The sequence below is a fragment of the Notothenia coriiceps genome, unplaced genomic scaffold, assembly GCF_000735185.1.
Source record: "Notothenia coriiceps isolate Sejong01 unplaced genomic scaffold, NC01 NC01_scaffold00037250, whole genome shotgun sequence".
In the NCBI taxonomy this organism is placed as follows: domain Eukaryota; kingdom Metazoa; phylum Chordata; class Actinopteri; order Perciformes; family Nototheniidae; genus Notothenia; species Notothenia coriiceps.
Genome location: NW_011369951.1, coordinates 10,313,747 through 10,320,077, shown reverse-complemented (window position 1 = coordinate 10,320,077; position 6,331 = coordinate 10,313,747). Strand labels below are relative to the sequence as shown.

The following is a 6,331-nucleotide window of genomic DNA, read 5'->3' as shown; positions in this document are numbered from 1 at the left end:
GAGACACTCATGAACATCAGCAGGAGAGGACTCTTTAAAGTAGAGACACTACATACTGATATACACCTGAACATCAGCAGGAGAGGACTCTTTAAAGTAGAGACACTACATACTGATATACACCTGAACATCAGCAGGAGAGGACTCTTTAAAGTAGAGACACTACATACTGATATACACCTGAACATCAGCAGGAGAGGACTCTTTAAAGTAGAGACACTACATAGTGATATACACCTGAACATCAGCAGGAGAGGACTCTTTAAAGTAGAGACACTACATAGTGATATACACCTGAACATCAGCAGGAGAGGACTCTTTAAAGTAGAGACACTACATAGTGATATACACCTGAACATCAGCAGGAGAGGACTCTTTAAAGTAGAGACACTACATACTGATATACACCTGAACATCAGCAGGAGAGGACTCTTTAAAGATGAGACACTACATAGTGATATACACCTGAACATCAGCAGGAGAGGACTCTTTAAAGATAATCGTGTGTGTGTTGACTCACAGCTGCTTGTCGGTGTGTGTTGGACAGAATCCCGTGGATCTTCACTTTGTCTTTTTGCATCTGGTCCACATCTACCCACAAGTCCTTGCTCATTGGGTCTGACGGGGTGTATGTTTTTGACGTGTAGTAGTTGTGATCTGTGTCCTCCTGCAGAAACAAAACAACAACAAAAGAAGTTATGTAGAGAAATGTAACACGACTTAAGGGAGAGATTAGATGTTGCTGTGCGTCCTTAGAGACTAAATCTAATTCAAAGTAATCTAATAAACTGTAGCTGCAGATTTAGCAAAAACCTCAGAAAACATAATGAAAATCAATGAGGTTTTTCATTCTTCTCTAATTAGATTACGTGACAATGCATTTTCTTCCCATTGTGTCTGCATTCTCTTTGTCCTTTAATTCACTCATTTCATTAGCGCACAGAAAAAAAGCCAATTTACTCTTTCCTCTCTTAAAGTAAAAGCAGACTGCACCATCAGGATGTAACAGAAGGTGGACTTTTATGAGCCATGTGGGAGATTTGATAGTTTCCTATAGTTAGGATGCTCGGTCTTTGCTCCTGTTCTCGTCTGCGCCAGCTGTGTCTTTAAAGTGAACGTTGGTAAAGTCAGGGAAGCTGAGCTGTATGCCCCTTTCACACCAAGGCTTTTCCTGTTCTAGCTCCGGGCTAGAGCTTTTTTGGTTCGGAACCGGTTCTTCAGTTCAGCTCCCGCTCTGTTCACACCGCTCAGAGCCCGACTGGTGCTGCGTCATCGTTTGCGTCATGCCGTAACCATTTGCGTGCCTGCTTCATAAAGCCAAACCGCGCGGAAACCCCTCACATCAACAACAACAACAATGACGATTGTATTGAAGCGCTACTCGTTTTGGTTTTGCTCTGTCAAACAAATGGAAGAAATGGGACGACTTTACTACAGTCATTACAGCTACATTAAAAAGTTATTTCTCTTTGAATCAACTTCAACGACGATTCCGTAGGAGAAAGAAGGTAAATATACTCTATTCGATGCGTTAGAGCTAGCTGTTGTTAGCTTCTGCGCCAAGCTCAAAATACCCAGCTTTGAGATTAATTACTTTGGTATAACATCAACGGACCCCCCCCGCCCCGACGTGAGCATGACGTACGCGTGCTTGCTTTCTAGACGACAACTTTTTGGTGCTTGAAACGAACCGGATTCCGGAGCTTAGAGGCGGCTCCGCTGGGTGTGAACAGGAAAAACCGGTGCTTTCAGCTCTCCGAACCGGCCCTGGAACCGCGTTGGTGTGAAAGGGGTATGTGTGTAGCACCAAAGCAAGTTTATACGCGTTTGGAAACAGCAATGGAAGAAGCCGGCGTCCATTTCTAAAAAGACAAACTAGCCCCTATGTTGTTCTAACAGTACGAGTATATATAGTACTCCTTACATTAAAGACGTGGGTACTCTGACTTTCAAAAGAACAGACTTGTGAATGAGTGAATGAGTCCAATTTCATATTCATTCGAGTAAATAATACATGAAATACACTGAAATTAGCTCTAACCTAATGAAGAATACATTTACGGACCAATCTGACTTCTTGGACAGTTCAACAACATTCTGAGTGTCATTGAGAAACTTCCTGTTTCCACAGAAAAATGAAGGCAGAACCAGAGATCATACAGACGCTGTCAGAGGCTCCACATACGCAAGGCACAACAGAGCCGGCCAGCTAACCAACAGAGCAGACTGGCTCTGGTTTCAGACAGAGGGTGAAAAGAGGTGCTGCAGCACAGACAGTGTGAGAAAATAAGAGCATTAAAGCATGGAGAAATGCCAGGAGAGCCACAAAGCATTTCAACTTGAATAGAGCAGAATAGGCCCTTTAAAGATACGATTACTATCATCATCATCATCATCATGCTGGTGTTATGATTTTAATCAAAGAGAGGCTATTAGAGGAAATGTGAAAATATCAAAATAAATATCAATAATGTTGGCATATATTATGTATGAGCCACATCGCCCTGATCTCAGAGAGCTGCTACGTGCCTGCCCGCCGACCCTCTCCTCCCCTCCTCTTCCTCGTCCCCCTCCTCCTCCTCTTCCTCACGTCTCTCACCCCCCTTTTTACCCCTCTCTTCCTGTTCTCAGCACCCCCTTCCCTTCCTAACGACCCAGCAATCTACGCCTCCTCTCACCTGCCGTTTCTCCCCGTCCCTCTCTGCATGTCTCTTGTTGCCCCCAGCAACTGTTGAAGCTACACCTTGGTTACCGTGGTGACGGTGTGGCTCACCACCACAGGGACTGGGTCTCTGCATCTGGGTGCTGTTGAGTTGGCCAACACATGACTTCAATTGGTTCAATATAAGCCTATGGGGTGCTGAATTGATACCTGTATGTATCATGGCTGTGACTAATGGTTGCTTTCATTATAGAAAATGTCAGAAACTTGACACAGCAGCTCTACTCTTGAAGAGTAGAGCCTGAAACGCCTCCATTTGACTAACAGTGACATCACTACGTAACACTTGCACTTCTATTGGGTAGCACTCTAACACATTGCACGTGATAGTCTAAGGGGTGGGACATCTCTTAGTGGTTGACCAATCACAACAGAGCCGGCCAGCTAACCAATCAGAGCAGACTGGGCTCTGGTTTCAGACAGAGGGGACAGATGAGAACAATAAAGAGTTTAATGAGACATGTCCCAGTAGAGACACTAAATACTGATATGAGCCTGAAAATCAGAATAGTATTTCCTCTATAATATCCAAAAGATCTGGTGCTACTCTGGGGATCAGATCTATTTAAAGCACTGTTGGGGATCTCTGCACTCTACGTTGATCTGTTTCTGTCAAAATCTCCCTTTTCATGTCACAGCAGGGAGATCACACAACACATCACTGCAGCTGCAACACACACACACACGCACACGCACACACTTTTCTGAGCCGACAACTATCTCTGCAGCTCTATGATCTTCTCCCATACTGAACAGGAAGAGCCTGAACGCACCTGAAAACATTCTTGAGCGCTACAACAAGTCTGCACTACAGAGGAAGCCACATCACTGCATGACATAATTGAGGCAGCCATTTTGGCTCAGCACAGTGGGGTGCATCTATGTAACATAATCACAGCGCTACAGCTGCCATATCACGGAAGAAACAGGTAGGCTAATTGGGTTTTCTTGTTCATATTTCACAGCTTGCACATTAACAACAGTACGTTTATTCATGGTCTAGTTGGGTTTTGATATCTGTGGGGAAATCCAGCCTGACCCAAATGACCTCCGGACAGGAAACTGGAACAAAATTAAATAATCGATAATCCCACGATATTTGAGTTTTCCTATTGGTGCATTCAACAAATATTTACATAATGGATTTTTTTTATAATAGTATGACAAAGACAGTCCAACCAGCTTTATTTACTTAAAATGAGCAGCTACTTCGCAAAAACAGGGGGTTGAAATCTAATGCAATAGTCCTGAATTAGAGCTGGGTATCATACTTCTATCAATACTACTGCCAATTCGTAAATCAAAATCTAATACTATATTTATTTTGAGATATAATTACAAAATCGTTTTTAAATTGAACAAAAGCAGCCAACATAATCAAAAGAAAAAACAAAAATTAACAGCATTGTCCTAGTGGGAAATTATTTTTTTTCCATCCACTGCATCACAACACTTTCTACAACAACTAATGGAAACATTACGCTGTATTATTTTGCACTTCACCCCTTGTACAGTCAATGTTATCCTATCCTGACACAACATTACTGACCAGTGTGGAAAGCAGCGTTACGAGATTCCTCTAAAACAGTTAACACCCACCTCTTTTGGTCTTCAAATAAATTGACAAACTATATCTGGGCAGCCAATCTATCTATTTATCACTTCCTGTTTTGGTTCCGGCATGATAGTTTAGATACGTTTGTGCAATTAGAAGCTAAAATACAAGTTTCAAGAAGTCAACATGTTTAAACGATGTCAATATTTCCATATATTTGCCTTTTTTCTATCAAAGTTCAAACATATTCTTTCATAAAAGCTGTCAGAAATGTAAAGAGGAAATGCAAAGTTAATCAAAGTATGTACTTTTGATTAAAAACACATAACTACAAAGCACAAAAGTTGAATCCTATATGCTTGATGATTGTCAGGATGTACTTGACTGTGAAACACTGAAGCTATAACATTGCTCATGGTGGTCACGTGACAGGAAGCACAAGTGAAAACAGTGACATTCAAGATCAATATGTTGTTCTTGACTGTTTAAAAGAACCAAGAAGGTATTCCGAATAATTTCAGTCTAATCCAACTCAAGCTTGTGTTTTATGTCTATGTGTTTTAGAACTGGCTCTCTGTGTGTGGGGTTAACTGGTGTCAAAATATAGAGGACCCAAAGGCACCCCCTTCTCCAAGTAAAGCTGCGACATAAAAGCATCTGATAATATAACATCACAGGGAAACTCAGTAATGCACTGAGCGGGGAAAATAGCCTGGTCTAGACTCAGATCAGACTGCAATGCAGAGCTATGAGCCTGCATTCACGTGGACGAGAGAAACGAGGGTCCAGTATTAATTTAATGAGCTCTGACATGCAACCTTGCTGCTCTAACGTCAACACCAGGTGGCCTGAGAGAGGCTGGGGCTGGGGGGAGGACTGCCTCAATCGTGCAATAAACGTGCCAGAATCTGCGCCACATCATCACCTCACATCCTCTCCAATGCTGTCAGTTTACACACATCATTTTCCCCAAAGCAGTTCACGAGGTGCAGGCATGCAGCGGTTTGCGCCAGTTGCGCAGATAACATCCGACTAATAGCATTTTCAACCAAAAAACGAGTGAGATTATTATATAAGGCTTATGTCACTGAGATATGATGCGTAATGCGCAGCCACCAGAACTTCCCCCAGCTGATGGGCTACAAACAGTCCGGTTACCTGGCAGATTAATGCAAACTAAACCCTCCCTATCCTGCAGCTGATGAGCCCTAAAAGGAAATGTTAGACAATCAGCATTGAAGGACAGTCTGTACCCAGCTTCAGGGGCCCGGTTCAGTCCCCCCTGGCTGTGCCCTTGGTTATTAACACATCTCCATGACGAGGAACACAACAGCACATAATCCGGTCCAGGCGTTCACTATCATTCCCCTTTTTCCCAGCAATCATATTTAACCAAGTACAGAAAGCAGGTCCAAAACTTTAATAATAAGAAACAGAACTACCTGAGCTGCGCAACTCTTCCATAAATAACCCAGGTAAATGAGGGGGGTAGGTTGGATTCGGAGTTGGGATCCAGGAGAACGTGGTTCCTCCCCTGCCCTTCCGCAGCCGGTAGCGGCGCAACGGAGAGCAGGCCGACTGCGCCATTGTTCAGTGGCAAATATAGCCACCCCCCAGGGCGCTTTGCATTACGCATCACATGAACTGCCTCATTTGTGTCATGCGGTGTGGTAAACAACGTCGGTAATTTAAAACATGTATTCATTCAGATATTCCCCCAAGGATCTGAATACTTTTTAACTTCACATACAGGCTGTGATTTGGAGGTATTGTGCATTGTGTGTNGGGCACGTCTCTATACCCAGGAAGCAAACTATGGAAAAAGAGAAATGTCCAACGAGGCGTTCTGGGGCAGCACAGACAGGTCTTCTCTGTGTTAGAGTTAAACTCTAACACAGAGAAGACCTGTCTGTGCTGCCCCAGAACGCCTCGTTGGACATTTCTCTTTTTCCATAGTTTGCTTCCTGGGTATAGAGACGTGCCCAGGCCCAAATGGTGCTGCGGGTGTGTGTGTGTGTTGGGCTGTGTCTCGCTGTCTCGCAGACGGCCATTGG

General features: G+C 43.5%; 1 long non-coding RNA gene across 1 annotated transcript in view; it reads right to left on the bottom strand.

Annotated features, from left to right (window-relative positions):
* LOC104966907 (uncharacterized) overlaps positions 1-664 on the bottom strand; it is a 19,175-nt gene extending 18,511 nt beyond the window's left edge. The window contains exon 1 of the long non-coding RNA XR_800696.1: positions 521-664. This is a non-coding gene — a long non-coding RNA (uncharacterized lncRNA). The remainder of the gene's footprint in view (positions 1-520) is intronic.
* Positions 665-6,331: the final 5,667 nt, after the last annotated feature.